The following is a 17,202-nucleotide window of genomic DNA, read 5'->3' on the forward strand; positions in this document are numbered from 1 at the left end:
TGAGCTATGGGGCACAGGGACAGGACAAGAGGAGAGAACCTCGAGCTGTGCCAAGGGAGGTTCAGGTTGGACATCAGGAGGAATTTCTTCATGGAAGGGTTTGTCAGGCTTTGGAAGAGGCTGTCCAGGAAAGTGGTGGAGTCCCCATCCCTGGAGATACTCAGGGAACAGCTGGATGTGGCACTCAGTGCTCTGGGCTGGTGACAAGGTGGGCATTAGTCACAGGTTGGGCTCAGTGATTTTGGAGATCTTTTCCAACCTCAGTGACCTTGGGATTCTGTTCTGTGTGAAAATCCCCACTCCAAGGAGAAATCAGCTGAATTAAGTTCAAAGCAAGAGGTTTAGGGACAGAGCTGGGACCCTTGGCTTTGTTTTTCATCCTGGAAATCACCTCTACTGTGCACTGTGCTAATAGATGTTTTTAAACCAGCTCTGTTTTATTCTGGGAATTCCAGGGAGCAGCTGAAACGCAGTGAAATGTCCCAGCAGGAGCATTCAGGTGGAGCTGGGAGGGGGAAACCCAGCCCCATTCATGCTGTGCAGTGCTGGGAGGGGCAGAGGCAGCCCTGGCAGCCAGTGATGTCCCTGGCATTGCTGATGGGATTTATCTCACTGGCAGCTTTATGCTAATAATTGTTACCATTGGGTATTGGCCACTCCTTGGTTGGCTCTGGTACACTCACTAAACAGCTCCTAAAGAGTTGGTCTGGCTTTGAATTGGTTAAACATATGTGTCTGAGTTTGTTACTTGGTTAAAGTAACTTCAACGTTCATTTTTGGTTGATTTGTAGGTATACCTGTATTGCAAAAGTAAGTAAGTAAAGTTAACAAGTGTTAATATGTTATTTGATTGAACTCTTATGTTTTTTGTTTAGTTACTTTTTGTAAAAGCTCTCATATATTTTAATATATATTTTAATACATATTTTAATATATATTTTAATATATCATTAAAATATATCATTATATATTTATATATATTTGTATATTTATTATTATATATTATATTTTTATATATTTATATATATTTATATATAATTATATTTTAATATATATTTTAATATATATTTTTATATATGTTATATATAATAATATATATATTTAATATATGTTTTTTGCAAAAGCTTTCTTATATATTTTAATTCTAAAGTAATTTTTTTAGTACTTGTTCAGGGATTGGTCAGCTATAAGGCACTAAGCTGTCCCTCTAACATTTCATTTTTAAGCTTTGCTGTTCACTCAGCTGTACCCAAGCACAGGGGAGCTGCAGCAGGCAGTGTGTGTTGGACTTCTGGTTACTCTGAGGGATGACAACCTCAGCTCCTACAACCTCTTCTTTCTTCATCTTTTAATCCATGATGGGGTGGTTCATATTCCTTCAGTTTCACAGGATGTCTGAGAGTGTCAGGTTTATCTCGGCTGTTTGAGGGGCCTGGGAGGCCCGGAGGTGGCCTTGTGGCACCCGCGTATCAAAGGACGAGAAGAGGCTTCAGTTCTTCTTTCTGGTTTTATGTTTATTAATTGTTTATCTAAAAGATGTTCTTTCAGCCAGACAGAGATCCGCACAGCAGTCAGCCATGGGCACACTCCGTCTCCCTCCGGGGCAGGCACCTATCTTTATACCCTTTGCTACGTATACAATATTTATCATTTTTCCCCAATACCATCTATTCTTATAACTCGGTGTACTCTTAGTAATAACCAATAGAAAGGTGCCACCGTGGCCAAAGAAGATGGAGGAGAGGAGGAAGAAGGAGGAGGACAGGACACACCCCAATTCCTCCATCTTACTCCTCTAAACCCCCCTGTACATAAATCCTAAACCCTATGTCTCACTCTCTAATTAACTAATCTTTTCACCATTCTCCCTGTGAAGCCCTCATCCCTGTCGTCTCCTGTGTAGGGTTAAAATCCAGCTACCAGACACTTCTGGCAGCATTCCAGGAGTCCCGAGCCCCCCCCAGGGTCTCGGAGGCTCAGCATCTCAGGACTGAGATATTGAGATCCGACATCTGAGGACTGAGCACCTTTCTGCTTTGGGTTTCCCTGAATTCCTTATTTCTGCCTTAGTGACCAGCTGGAATGTTTACAGGGAACATTTTCTGCCTTGCTCAGAGGTTCTGAGGGCAGAACTTGCCTGTCCAGAGCACCTTTGGGCAGAGCAGGAGGGAGCAGCTGTGCCAGCACTTCCTGTGGGTGCCACTCAGTGCCACTCGGTGCCTTTTCCTGGCAAAGCCACTCCAGTTCTGCTGGCAAACTCAGCTCAGTTCATTTGCCCCCAGCAACTCAAGTTCAGCTGTGCCAGTGTTTTCTTGTGGAGCTGTCAAAGGGGGCAAGCAGAAATCTGGGATCCAGGTGTTTTCAGTTTAGGGAAAATCCTTGGTTTTTCCTCTGGGGAAGGGTTGTCACTGCTGTATGTGTGTGTGAGAATGATTCATTTAAAGCAGAGTGAAAAGCTGTGGCTGCCCCTGGATTCCCTGGCAGTGTCCAAGGCCAGGCTGGACAGGGCTTGGAGCAGCCTGGGATAGTGGAAGACATCCCTGGCTGTGGCAGGGGTGGCACTGGATGAGCTTTACAGCCCTTTCCAACCCAAACCACTCTGGGATTCTGTGAAAATACAGACTGGGCTGAAGGGTTTCATCATCCCTGCTTTTCCCTTGGAATGCTTTCAGCACAGAGTGGCTGTTGTGCAGCTGGAGAAGCCAGGACATGGAATTTGTATGGGATCCAAGGGAAGCACAGCCCTGGGAGGGACAGGGAAGGGTTTTGTGTTTGTGCTGCACATTTGGGTCAGGGGAGTAGGAAGGAGATTCCTCCTTGGTGGCTGCTCAAGGCTCAGAGGCCACTGACAGCAAGGATCTGTGTTTGTACCTCTGGAACAGGGTGAACACTCACAGAGCACTTGGAAAAGCTGGGCCAGAGAGGCTGAGGTGAGGTGGATAAAGCAGGATAAGTAAACCTGAGATAAATATACCTGAGCAGACATCTACCCTGGGGTGCAGCAGCTGGGGCACTGTTCCCTCCAGGAATGATGGGAATCCATGGCTCTGCCCAGTACTGCCCTGTCAGACTGGATCCAGCTGGATCTTCCCCTTCCCAGGTGCATAAATGGCTCTCCTGTGGGCCTCTCCTGCTCTTCTGGGACTATTCTAAGGCACAGACATTGAACTTCAGTGCATTGTTAAAAAGTAGGGAATGGGGGGCTCCATCAGCCACTGGGGAGGCAAATTGCTGTTCAGTTGCTTCACTGGTGAGTTGTTCATGTGTGTGTGGGTTAGTAATGGGTTAGTAGTGGGTTAGTAGGGGGTTCTGAGGAGCTGAGAGCTCTCTGGAGAGCCTTTGGCCTCACATGGAAGCAGGTGGGACAGGAGCATGCCAGGGAGCCTCTCAGCATGCACTGAGGGCAATGTCCTCACTAAAATCTGTCATCTACAGTTTGGTACTTGAAACATTTGAGGGAAAGCACAACTTCTCCATACAATGCCATCAGATAGATCCCTGTGTGCTCTGCCTGCAGGGAAGTGTCCCCTGGAGCAACACACAGGACATGGCATTTCCTGAGGAGTGACAGCTCGTGGCTGCCAGTGCCATAAATCAGGTGCCTTCTCCTGTGTCACATTCCCCTTTCCTGTCACATCTCACCCTTGGGTCCTGCTCCTGCTCTGGGGCCAGTTTGACTGCCAACCCAGCCCTGCTGCAGCTCTCACAGCAGCACATCCCAGCTCCCTGCCTCTGTCTCACCCAAGTTACTGCCTGGTTCCATCTGCTCCCAGTTTTCTCAGTCCTCACTAGATGCTCAGGCCCTGCAGGTGTCCTGTGCTTGCTCCGGAGGGACAGAGCTGGTGGCCTCGAGCTCACAGCCTGGGCTAAGCTCCTTGTGCTTCTCTCCTGCTGCTCTCCCCACCTCAGACCTATCCCCTCTGCTAAACCCCACCCCAAAACCCCACAGGGCACTCCGGTGATGCTGCAGCTCCACCCCCAGGCACAGCCCCAGGGCCACATCCCGGGCTGCTGGGGACACCTCTGTCACTCTGGGCACCCCCTTGGCTGCACTGGCTGTGGGTTCTCCAGGGGGTTCCATCCCTCCACAGCTCCCCTGGGATGCACTCCCCACTCTGGGGTGCCCCCATTGCCTCTCACCCTTTTGGGTTATTATGGCAAAGTGGCTCCAGCCCTACAGATGCCAACAGCAGGGGCCACTCTCTCTAATCCCTTTGCAGAGAGGTGTGTGTTCAAATCTCATTTGTGTTTAAATCTCATTCCTTTCATTAAAAGCACTGGGCTCACTGAAGTCCCTGAGTGCAGTGTGTTTATAGAATTAGTCTGTAAGGATGAGTTTATTCCCACTGGAGAGATGTAACACCACTAATTGATAGAGCAGGTTAATCCCTTTATTAGGGTGCTGCTGAGAGGACCCTCAGGTTAACATTTGGATGAGCCCAGCGCTCCCTCCCTCCCCTGCTCATTATTTTTATCATTATTTTGGTTCTTATGACAAAATTGCATGGCTCATCTGGAAAGCTCTTGCCCTTCTAAATCCTGCTGGCTGCTCAGCCCTGTGGCAAAGAAAAGAGCTCTCAACTTCATTTTCAAACATCAAGGCCCATTAAATCAAAGTGATGCTTTCCAAATCTTGTGGCTCTCACCAGCCCAGCCCCATCCCTTCCTCCCTCCTTCCCTCCCTCCTCTTCCTGCCCTTCCTCCCTCCCCTGGCTCCAGGCCTTCAGCTCAGCCGGACATCTCCCAATCTGCTCAGCTGGCAGGATTTTGAGGCCACATTTTAGGGCATTATCAGAGGTTTCCCTTTCCTTGTCTGTGCTGTGGGAACCTGGTGACCTCCTCTGTGTCACCTCAGAGCTATGGCCAGAGCTGGCTGTCCCTTGGGAGTGAAGGAGGGGGGATCCAGCTGGGGATGGAGCTGGCTCATGTCACCCTCCTGCTGTACTTGGCGTTCTCCTGCCATCCTTGGGGTTCTCCTGCCGTCCTTGAAGTTCTCCTGCCATCCTTGGGGTTCTCCTGCCATCCCTGGGGTTCTCCTGCTCTCCTTGGGGCTCTCATGCCGTCATTGGGGTTCTCCTGCCATTCTTGGGGTTCTCCTGCTGTCCTCAGGGGTCTTCTGCCATCTCTGGGGTTCTCCTGCTGTCCTTGGGGTTCTCCTGCCATCCCTGGTCTCCTGCTGTTCTTGGCGTTCTCCTCCATCCTTGGGTGTTTCCATGCATCCCTGGGGTTCTTCTGCTGTCTTTGGGGTTCTTCTGCCGTTCTTGGGGTTCTCCTGCTCTCCTTGGGGCTCTCCTGCCGTCCTTGGGGTTCTCCTGCTGTTCTTGAGGTTCTCCTGCCATCCCTGGGGTTCTCCTGCTGTCCTTGGGGTTCTCCTGCCCTCTGCTGAACTGTTCCCCTGCCCTGGCCCCGTCCTCCTCTGTGTGTGATGGGAGGAGGTTTCAGAGGAGTTTGCTCAGCCTGAACAGGGACATGAAGTGCAGGGCTTGGGCAGATCTTCCCCACCCACAATGAGCTTCCCAAAACCTCTGCAGCTCCTGGGACTCCCCTGTGGGCATTAGGGAGGAGATGGCTTTGGGATGAGGTAGAACTGAGGCTTCTGGGGCTTTCTGGCTTCAGGATCCCAAATGTCCCAGGAACCAGTGGGGTTTAGGCTGGGCTGTCCAGCAGAGACACAACCCAAAAGCTTGTCTCCTGCTGCCCTGCCTTGGCCCATCCTCTCTGCTGTGCCTGCAGAATCCTCGGATTTGTTTGGGAAGGGACCTTAAAGATCATCCCATCCCACCCCTGTCATGACAGGGACACCTTCCACTGTCCCAGGCTGCTCCCAGCCCTGCCCAGCCTGGCCTTGGGCACTGCCAGGGATCCAGGGCAGCCCCAGCTGCTCTGGGCACCCTGTGCCAGGGCCTGCCCACCCTCATAGGAAGGATTCCTGCCCAGCATCCCCCTCTCCAGCCGCTGCAGTAACACACAAACCCCTCTCCAAGCCATGCTGGAGCGCGGGCCGGTCCCTGCAATTTCCCACTCGAACACTTGGAGGCAAAGCTGCCTTTCTGGACAGACAGACAGACGTGGCACAGCAGAGGCTCCTGCTCAACCTTCTGGCTCTTCCCCTGACATTTGGGGGTCACTAACCCCAGCTACTGGGCACAAGGCACTTGTCCTGAATGCAGGGCCTGGCCTGGGTGCTCTGCCAGCCCCCGACCTTCACCCGGGGGGACAAAGGTGATGGGGCACAGGTGACCCTGCTGAGGCCAGCCTGACAAGGTCACCCACACCCTAAATAACAGTGTCAATCACCCAGCATCCCACTTCTCTGCAAAACCATCTCCCGACAAACCACTCTCTGTGTCTCTCACCTGAGCACCATGAAACTTCTTTACATTAAATATTTCCCTGCTGTTACGGGGTCACTGGCTGCCACCTTTATTAAAACATTTTCTCCCACTTTAATTTCAGGCTCCCTTTTTCCCAGGGGAAAGTCCAGCCCTGAAGGGCTCCAGTCTCTGTTTCTGGTCACTCAGCTGCTTTCCTAACCCTGCTCCAAGCCCCAGGGAAGATCCTCCTCACCCAATCCCTCCGGCTGAGGCCGCTGGTGCCACCAGCTGGGATTTGGGGGCTGTGGGTGCCCAGATGCACATCCAGAGCCAGCACAGCTGCTCCCCAGGATATTTTGGGAGAGCACAGCGGAGGAAAAGCTCATCCGAGAGGGATTTGCCAGCAGAGGGCAATGCCGGGATGGGTTTCCCTCCCTGCGCAGCTCAGGGTGCTGAACCAGCTCCAGCGCGGGAGGAGAAGGTGACAATGCTGGGGTCCCCAAGTGCCTCAGCCCCGGCAGGAGGGGACAGCCCAGCCCCTGTCCCTGGAGGTGACACCGGGAGCTGCCACCCTCTGTCATGGGCAGCGGGATGGGGTGTCCCAAACCAGGCTGGGGCTGGTGCTGAGTGTGGGGACAGCTCACACAGATCCAGGCTGGGTTTTCTGCTTAGGGCTGGGTTTGGCAAGGCCAGGTTCATGGCTGGACTCGATGATCTCGGGGGTCTGTTCCAACCTAAGGGATTCTGAGATTCCCAGTGCCAGAGTCCCTGGGGTCAGGCATGGCCTCTCCTGGCTCTGGTCCTCTCATGCCAGGGATGGTTTGGTATCAGCTCCACCTGACCAGCAATGACACAGAGATAAAATGCAAAACACCCTTATTTAGTGCAACAGGGAGCAGCCTGGCATGTAAGTTAAAATACAAAATTAAATTAAATTAAAATACAAAGAGAGAGAGAGAAAAAAACCCCACCATTTTTTAGTTGAACAGCTGGTGATTCCTCAGTAGGCACCACCATGGGCTGTCACAGCACTTCCCAATCCAATACCTGACATCATTCTTCAGCCTCATTCAGTTCAGTTCCACCTCAGTCCTGAGCAAATATTGACAAGTCTGATATAATCTCACGAGCACAGTCCTGGAGAACTTCCTTTTGTTTGCAGGGAGCTTGGTGCCCTCCACATCCCCTGGCCAGGAGCCAAGGGACATGGGCAGAGTTAAATTGGAAAATAAAGGACAAGGGCAGAGGGGCTGTGTGTGCATGTGGTTTGCTGGGAGCGCTTTTGGGGACCAGGGATGCTCTCCCCACGTCTGCCCAGAACAGGGCTGTCACCACACATCCCCTGTGCCCAGGGACTCACACCAGTGTCCTGGTCCAGCTGCAAAACCATCCAGGACACATTTGGTATCAGAGAATTGACAAATCTTCCCTCATCCACCTCTTCCACCCCTCACCTGACGTTATTCTCCCCTGCCAAACCATCCCTCAGCAAGGTCAGGAGGTCCTAACTCAGCTCCTCAGCAGGGCTCACCTTATTGCTTGGAAAGTTTGGGGTGCTCTTGTTTTATCAACCCACCAAACAGCAATTCCAGCTCAGGGAGAGCCATGGGAGCGTTGGGATAGAGACTGAGGGAGTGCTGCAACTTCTCCTGGACACGTGCTGACAGGGTTCCCACCACTTCTGTGTGTCCAGCAAAGGGCTGGGGCTGTCCCTGCTGGGGCTCTGGGCTTTGGTGACACTGTGGGCATGAACTGCCTCAAATCTGTTGCCTTGAACTGGAGCCAAAGGTTTTGGCTTAGGCAGGGTGAAGGTCCCACTGCTCCCACCCCTGATCCACAATCTGTGGTGGCTTCTCAGCATGGGCACACACACTGACCCTGCAGCTGAGGCTTCATCTCCAGATGTTCATTCTCAATTTAAGGTCTCACTTAAGTCTTCACCTTTAAAAGCTTCCTTCAATCTGCCTGTGACCAGTTCCCACCCATTGGGATGTTCTCTGTGACACCCACTGCTCCCACACCCCACAAACCATCCCAACTTCACCCACAGGTGATGTTCTCTTCTAGCAACGTCCAAAAAACCAGGACAGAACCATACTAAGGGCTTGCTCTGGAATTTATTTATGGAGGCAGCTCTGCATTTAACCGCCCAGCAGCCTGGTGGAGATGGGCTGTGTTATTGCATGGTTATGGAAACATGGAGAGGAGCTGCTGTGGAGATGGAAGGGTGATTTTAGCATGGAGCAGCGGGGAGAGAAAAGCCATAAGGACTCACAGAGGAAGGTGGCTTCTCACCATTGGTAAAGTGAGGGAGCCTGGGAGGCCTCACAGCAACTGAGGAAAGGCCCAAAGGAAAGATGGGGACAGAGTGTTCAGCAGGGCCTGTGGAGAGAGGAGAAAAGGGCATGGCTGAAAACTGAGGGGAGAAAGATGATTTTTTTCCTGTGTGGCTGATGAGATATCGGCACAAACGGCGGATGCCCCATCCCTGGGAGCATTCAGCATCAGGGTGGATGGGACCCTGAGCAACCTGGTGAGCAGGGAGGGCGCTCAGCGTGGAATGGGATGATCTTTAGGGCTCATCCAAGCCAAACCATTCAAGGATTCGATCATTCTATAATCCCTGTCTCTCACGGTGGAGTAGCCGTAGGACTTCTGTGAAGGGCCCAGCGCTGGCCGGGGCCTGCCGGTGCCGGTGCCCGCGGTGGCTGCAGGGTTGCTGTGGGAGCGCTGGGTGCTGGCACCGAGCCCTGGCGGGAGCGATGGGCAGGGCAGGGCGGCGGGCTCACGCAGCAACCGAGGCCCCTCCGCAACGAGCCCGTGGCCCAGCAGTGCCCGAACTCGGCCCCTTCCCGGGCAGCTTCCCCCAGGCGCTCCCCCCGGGCAGGCAAGAGCTCCCCGGCAGCCCCTGCCCGGAGCAGGGGGCTGGCAGCACCGGGGGCAGCCCCGGCGGCTCGGCCGGCCCCGATGGAGGATCTGGGGCAGCCTCGAGGGCTCGGCCGGCCCGGATGGAGGATCTGGGGCAGCCTCGAGGGCTCGGACGGCCACGCTGCAGGCTGCGGAGGATCCCCGAGAGCTCGGCAGCGCTGGAGGCTCTGGGGCAGCCCCGCGGCTCGGCCGGTCCCGCTGGAGGCTCTGGGGCAGCCTCGAGGGCTCGGCCAGCTGGAGGCTCCGCGGCTGCTGCAGCCCTGCCGGCCCGTCTCACCCGCCGCGCTGGCGCTGCCCTCGCTGCAGCCCCGCTCGGCCCTCGCTGCAGGAGCAGAGCCCGGGCCCCGCACCCGGCGCTCTCCTGCCTCGGCTGCTCCGCTCCACGGCCCCTGGCCCGGCCCGTCCTGCCCGCTCCGCCTGCGGACCCACAGCCGGGCCGGCCCCGCACCAAACCCTGCTGCTCCCGCACCAAACGCTGCTGCCGCCGCTGTCCGGTCCCACCCCGCCGGGCACTCGGCCCGCAGCTCCCACAAGGTTTGCAGTTTCATTAGTAATACTTTACAATTACCCTGTGCCCCACCGAGAGAGAGTAAGCAGGGCCCTCATTAACTCTGCTGTGCTCCTCGTGGTCTCGTCTAAGCGACAGAGTCCCCAGGGAATCAGCCCTGCAGAGCAGAGGCTTTGACAGCTGCTGGCATTTCCAGCCAGGAGCTGCTGAGAAGCTTTAGGAGGATGGGGAGCAGTCCAGGGTGGGTATGGAGGACAGGTAGGAGGCCACCAAAGGGCCACTGGAACCGTGTGACAGAGCTCAGAGACAAGTCCCAGGGAAAGGCTGCTCTGCCCACACCAAGACAGGGCCTCTTACCGCCCCAGAAAACATGAAATCTTTTGACTTTACCCTTGCGTAGGCAACAAAGTGAAAAGCCAAGGGATTGGGCTGACCTCCCTCTTTGCCTGGCCTGTTGCTGTGCTCCCAGCACCACGCCCTGCCTGCAGCAGAGCCCGGACACTCCCCACGAGCTGCCCACCGGGAAACACCACGTCTGGGCAAGTTTGCTCAGCTTCCCTTTCCCAAAACAGAACCATTTCCCATCCCAGGAAAATTCAATCTCTGCCTCTTCCAAAGCTCATTTCCTGCAAATCACTGATGAAAAAAGTGCATTGCTGTCCCAGTGAAGGTGCAGTGCCATTCCAGGGAGGGGGGTACCCCCTGACTGCCTGGGCAGGCTGGAGCAAAGTGGTGCTGGTGTGGAACAGAGACTCCCTCTGAGGCATCTTCCTGATATAGCCTGGTAGAGACACCCAAGAGCACATGCAAGTGGATATGGATAGTGAAGAGAGTATGCAAGTAGATGTAGAAGACACTGCAGAGGAGATGGACGTTGATGAGGTAGAGCAGCTGGAGGAGATGATGGAGGTTGATATGGAAGAAGAGATGGAGGACATGGAAGTTGATGAGATAGAGGAGCTGGAGGAGATGATGGAGGTTGATATGGAGGAAGAGATGGAGGACATGGAGGCTGATGAGGTAGAGGAGCTGGAGGAGATGATGGAGGTTGATATGGAGGAAGAGATGGAGGACATGGAGGCTGATGAGGTAGAGGAGCTGGAGGAGATGATGGAGGTTGATATGGAGGAAGAAATGGAGGACATGGAGGTTGATGAGGAAGATGAGGAAGAGCCCATGATCCTGGGATGAAGATGGAGCCCCAGGACAGGACAGGCAGGTGCTGGCCAAGCCCGGCCCACAGGCAGGGTGGGTCCCCTGCTGCCAGGCTGGGGCTGGGCTGGGTGCCACAGTGACATGGTGCCCAGGGGCTCTGGATTGTGGTGGCACAAACACCACCCCAGCCTGTCCTGTGCTTGCTCTGGGCCACACCAGCCCCATCCCAGCACCTGGGGCCTGGCTCCAGCCCAGCTGGGCTCAGTGCTGGCAGCAGAGTGCTGCTGTGCCAGCGTGTGCCAGCCTGGGGGCACAGGGAACAGCCCTCAGGGCCGGGCTGGAATGGTCCAGTGCTGCTTCCCTCTCTTCCAGAACTGACAGAGATGATGGAAACAGTCCCTTCTGTATATATGTTCTATAAGCTGTAGTTAGGTTCTTCTGTAAATACATTTCTTAGATTGCTATATAGATCTTTTTACTGTAAATACACTTCATAGATTGTTGTTGTTATAAAGATTCTTATAATGTAATGTAAATACATTCTGTAGTTCGTTGTTGGTGGTGCTGTTCTGTAAATACATTGTCCTTGTTTTTCTCAGCTCTCGTTGCATATTCTTTGGGCGCAAGCGGCATTTGCAGAGTTGTGGTTTCCACTTTCTCTGGGTTCCTGGGGTTGGAGGTCCCTGGGGGTGCTGGCATGGACACCTGGGGCTGGGGGTCCCTTTGCACAGGGGGTCCCACTGACAGAGCGGGCCCTGGCCCATGGGAGCCCATGAGGGAGCAGGGCCAAGCCTGCATGGTCCTGCAGAGCCTCAGCCATGGCTCGTCCCTTGGTGTCCCTGGTGCCACCGAGGCTGTGCTGGGCTGTGGGCACCCTCTCTCCCGGGCACCCCGAGGGGCTGGAGCCAGAAGGGAGGAGTCTCAGTACCAGGGCCTCTGGCTTGGGCTCAGGCTCCAGGATGCCTTGGGGAAAATCAGGTCTGTGTGGGCACCCCAGGATGCTGCAGGCCCGGCCTCAGCTGCAGGGAGTCAGCGTGGCATGGCTGCTGTGTCCCCATGGGTGGGGTTTGCTTTGGTGCCTGTGCTTGTGGGAGCACAGGGAGCTCTGAGCTGGGCCTGGACCCACAGCACACGAGAGCTCTGAGCTGGGTTGGGCATGGCTGAGCTGAGCTGGGCCTGGAGCCTCACAACAGGGAGCTCTGAGCTGGGCCTGGACCCACAGCACAGAGAGCTCTGAGCTGGACTGGGCATGTACCCACAGCACAGAGAGCTCTGAGCTGGACTGGGCATGTACCCACAGCACAGAGAGCTCTGAGCTGGGCTGGGCATGGAGCCACAGCCGGGCCTGGACCCACGGCCTGGCCCTGCTGCTGCTTGCAGCCCCTCTGGGCTGGAGGCCGTGACAAGGGGAGCCCCAGGATCTGCCCCTGCCAGATCCCTTCAACCCCCACAAGGAACTGCGCAGCACATTCATTCCTTTCATTTTATCCCTCAGCATCCAAGTGCGCTTAGCTCCTCTCTAGGTATAACACAAAATTCCCCGCTGGTGCCCATGAAGCTGCAGCCCCTCCCGGGCTCAGCCCTGCCCCAGCTCTGGGTTGTGACCATGGGAAGCACCTGGAGCTGTTGGAGGGAGTGCAGAGGGGGCCCCAGAGATGCTGCAGGGGCTGGAGCCCCTCTGCTCTGAGGAAAGGCTGAGAGAGTTGGGGTTGCTCAGCCAGGAGGAGAGAAGGCTTGGGGGAGGCCTCACTGCGGCCTCCCTGGCTGGGGGCAGGGTATGGAGGTGTCCCTGGGCATGCAGCCCAGCCCTTTCCTGAAGTAGAAAAAAGAAAGGAAAAAAATTTAAATGGGCAAAGGGGGAAATGTGTTTATTTGTGTATCAAAAACTTGGGGTGACAAAATGAACCTGGTGTCCTCAGGCCCTTTGTGTGATGCAAAGGATAGGCACAATAAATCCAGGTACTCATTAGCTGTGGAACCCCCATGTTTCCTTGGAGGCCACACTGGGGACAGCCAGATGCCCATGCTGGGGACACCAGCCCTGAGAGGGCTCCAGGGCTTTCCAAGGTTTGGGAGCATTTTTCCTTCAGCTTATTTCCCTGCTGGCAGGTGAACAGCTTCCAGGCCATTTCTACTCTTCCAAGTAAGGCATCAGAGGGGTTTAATGCAAGTTGTGATAAAATATCTGTCTTTACATACAGCCACAAACTAATCAAGGAAAGCTGAACTCCGGGTAAAAATCATTGGATCACTTTGGACTACAGGCTTTAATTTTTATCAAGCTTTGATTTTATCAGGATTTAATTTTATTCAGATCATCTCACTTTTAGGAGATACATCAAGCTTTCATTTTTATCAGACAGGAGCTGCTGGTGGAAGCTCAATGTGCTGATCATGGGTGCGTTCTGGTGAGGGTGGTGGGCCTGAGCCTTGTGGGTGTCTCACTGCATTCCAGACAAGCTGCTGTTGGTCTAAGTGTCCTGAACCAGAAGCCTGATGAGGCGAAAGGCTTATGGGAAAACAAGTTTCAATAAAACCTTTGAGTGCTCATTATAAATGTTGGGAAGAGATGCTGACTATTCCTTTCTCCCCAGCTAAAGCCAGAAGAGTTTTTTAAGCATGGAGCTGAGAACAGCAGATTGGCTGGGGAAAAAATGATGCTAAGACATGGACACTGCCCACGAAGGCAGGAGAGGAGCGTGCCCTCACACCCCATGAGGACACCCTGGTGGCTGTGCTGACTCTCTGCCAGGCTTCCCTGGCTGCTCTGCCTCTCCTGGCTCTGCTTGTCCTGCCTCCTTCCTCCTGTGCTTGCACTCCCAGAGGGGTGTTTGTGAGGGGCCCTTGGAAAAGCAGATTAATGAGTGAGACACTGAGAATTAAAGCAATCCACATCCACACACTAAGCAGGGCTGCTGTCAAGTGCTGTTCCCGAGGGAGATAATATCCCTTCCCCCTTAATTTCTTAGTAAATCCATTATGATTAATGCTATTACAGTGGGAACACTATTATTATAAATACATGGGTGATGGCAGAGCTGCAGCATTAATAATGCTGGGTATTACTTTAATTAGCTGCTGTTTTGATAGGACTCTTGCCCAGCTGCATTAAGCTGAGTTTTGCATTGCAGCCTTCTCTGGGCTGTCTCTGCTGCAAGGACACAAAATCAGAAGCATCTCCTTCCTTCTGGCCAAAAGCCACCTCCCTGTGGCACTGTCACTCAGCTGAGCTCCCAGTGGGTTGGTGGCGCCTGTGGAAAGCCTGGGATGGTACAGATGGAGTTTGGACACCAGCAACAAGTGGAGGAGGTAATGGAGGCAGGACCTGGCACCTCCAGATGAGGACACGAGAGGCCTCTACAGCCCATAGGGATCTGGGCCAGTTTGGGAATATTCTCATCCCTCCTTGTGGCCTCATGGCTTCAGAACTTCTCTGAAGGACTTTCCAACACCTTTTCTGCTTTTCATTGACCTGTAGAATCATTAAGGCTGGAAAAGTCCTCTCTGATCACCGACTACCAGCTGTTCTCCCGGCACTGCCAGGCCCACCAGTAGACCATGTTCCCAAGTGCCACATGCAGAGGGGTTTGAAATTCCTGCAGGGATGGAGACTCCACCACTGCCCTGGTGGGCAGTCTTCAATGTCAAGTGAAGGAGGGAATGGAAGCAGGACCTGGCACCTCCAAATGAACCTAAGCCTTTGGGGCTGACCGTGCAAGGGACATGAGAGGCCTCTGCAGCCCATGGGGATCTGGGCCACCTTGGGAATATTCTTATCCCTCCTTGTGGCCTCATGGCTTCAGAGCTTCTTTGAAGGACTTTCCAACACCTTTTTTTTCTGCTTTTCATAGATCTGTAGAATAATTAAGGTTGGTAAAGCCCTCTCTGATCAGTGAAAAGCTGTTCAGCCAGCACTGCCAGGCCCACCACTAAATCATGTTCCCAAGTGTCACATTCACTGGGATTTGAAATTCCTCCAGGGATGGAGAATCCACCTCTGTCCTGGGCAGCTGTTCCAATGTTTGACAGCCCTTTTCATGATGAAATTTTCCCTAACATCCAACCTAAAGCTGCCCTGGTGCAACTCGAGGCCTACTCCTTTTGTGCTGAGCCCGACTGGCTACTGGCCCCACCCTCCCTCAAGAATAGTGTAGGGGATAGAATATAAGTAAATAAAGGTAATATAGAAAGTAATCTTACCCCCTAAAGAGTTGTAGCTGGGTTAATTATTAAAGATTAGCAGCAGGCCTGATTTTAACAGGCCACAGCTGTAGCCAACAAGAAGAGTGTTATAAAAGAGTGGATTGGTTGGCTGAGGGGAACTGGAGTTGGTTGTCTACTGTGATGACAAGGAAGAGTTGGTGCCTTGAGGAACTGCCTACAAGAAACACCAAGGTGGTACAAAACTTGAGCAATATATGGAACCCTTGCAATATAATGATAACAGAATGGAGTCAGCAGGAGCTCTCCTTAGCTGGGGTGTGGCTCTGCCTTTTGGTGTATTATAGATGGATAATGAGGTTATTTGCTCTAGCAATTCAGGGATAACTATTGTGTAAATATTAAGAAAAGCTTTAATGATGTATAGTTATGTTATTGTAGTTTAGATGTCCTCTGCTCTCCCCATAGTTCCCTTTTCCCCCTCCTGTAGTGTTACCATCAGACAGCCGGGGTTGTCTAGGACAGGTACAAAGAAGGCTGCACATGTGCCCCTTGCATGGGGCAGTTGGGAATGGAAAAGCTTGGTGCTTAGGGGGTGAGGCATGGCAACACCTGATCTCCAATCCAGTTACAAGAAAGCAGTCTCCACTGATAAATGGCAAAGAAAAGCTGGCTGACAGACCTTGGGAGGGGCCAGGGCTGGCTGATGCAACCCCCAGGGGTATAAAAGACTGAGCATCCATCTTGAAGATGAACCTGCCATGTGGTATTCATGAGGGCAGTTCCCAGCACTGCAAATTTTGCTTATATAGTATTTTGTTGTATTTTTTGTCAAGGTTTAATAAGCCTCTTTAAATTTTCAAAGTGAGCAGTTGTTTCTCACAGCTGCCTTTGTGCCCTGTCCCTGCTCCCTAGGGACCCTCTGCTGTCCCCAGGGGATGCAGAGGGCCCTTCCCCATCCCCTCCTGCTCCTGACACAAACAGGCCCCTGGGCTCCTTTTCATGCCTTCAAATTAGCACCTACTTAAAATTCCAATACATTTTTAATTTCCTTAATTAAAATTATTTCCTCGTTAGAGCTGAATAATGGGATTTGAAGCATGGGAAGTAATGGGGTGTGCCAGGCTGCATGGGAGCTGAGGCACTGGTGAGCACAGTGAGGTCCTGGCAGAGATGGCATCATGTCCCACACATTTAGGGAGCCAGAATGAGGCAGAGCTCAGCACCCCTGGTGTGAAAAATGTGTATTATATGACTGGCTTTTTGCAAATATTAAAATGAATATTATATGTGTTATGTTAGAAAGTAATGCTGTATTAATTCTTTTAAGTAGTGTGTTAAATATAGTTTTAGGTTATAACACAAGGTTAAAATAGAAACTATGCTAGGTAAGATACTTTTTAACTAGCTCAAGAAAGAGATGAGATAATCAAGAAATTCTTCACACAGAGATAACAGCAACAAGACACTAAGATCCCAAAAGAGAAGAATTATTGCCTTACTGGAAAAGACAAACTTTCATCTGCCTCCTTCTCATCTTTGAGGCACCAACAGGATTAAGGGGGAGAAGTTGACAATAACCAGAGAACACTCTTTGTTTGAAAAGAGTTTTTGAATAATTTTGAATTATTTTGTATGAGATGTATGAATATGCAACAGGCTGTTGCTTTTAAGGGTTAATCCTTTGCAAGTGAGCATGTTTTCAAAAGGAAAGTATCTGGACATTCATAATTCTTTGCTTTTATTGCCCTTTATTTTCCTAACTCTGATTGTCCAAATTCTTATTGCTCTAATTTGTATTACTATTTTTATAACCATTTTACCACTATTAAACTTTTCAAATTTTAAAACAAGTGATTGGTGTTTTTCACACCTGGCACCTCCAGTGAGTAAAATTCACCCGAGTGGCAGCTTAAGATGATATCCCAGCTGCTTTTCCAAAGGTTGAGGGTGATGGATTGCTCCCACTGCCTCCCCTCCAGGCCAAAATGACACCCAGAGGGGATGCTGAGGGGGCTGAGCCCTTCTCATTGTGGGGGACTGTGGGAGCCAAGGTCTGGGGTGAATGTGGAGGAAAATCATAGCAGGACCCCAACGTGACATGGGGTAACCTCCTCCCTGTGTGCTGCTTTGCCC

Source organism: Zonotrichia leucophrys, chromosome 20, assembly GCF_028769735.1.
Source record: "Zonotrichia leucophrys gambelii isolate GWCS_2022_RI chromosome 20, RI_Zleu_2.0, whole genome shotgun sequence".
Classification (NCBI taxonomy): Eukaryota; Metazoa; Chordata; class Aves; order Passeriformes; family Passerellidae; genus Zonotrichia; species Zonotrichia leucophrys.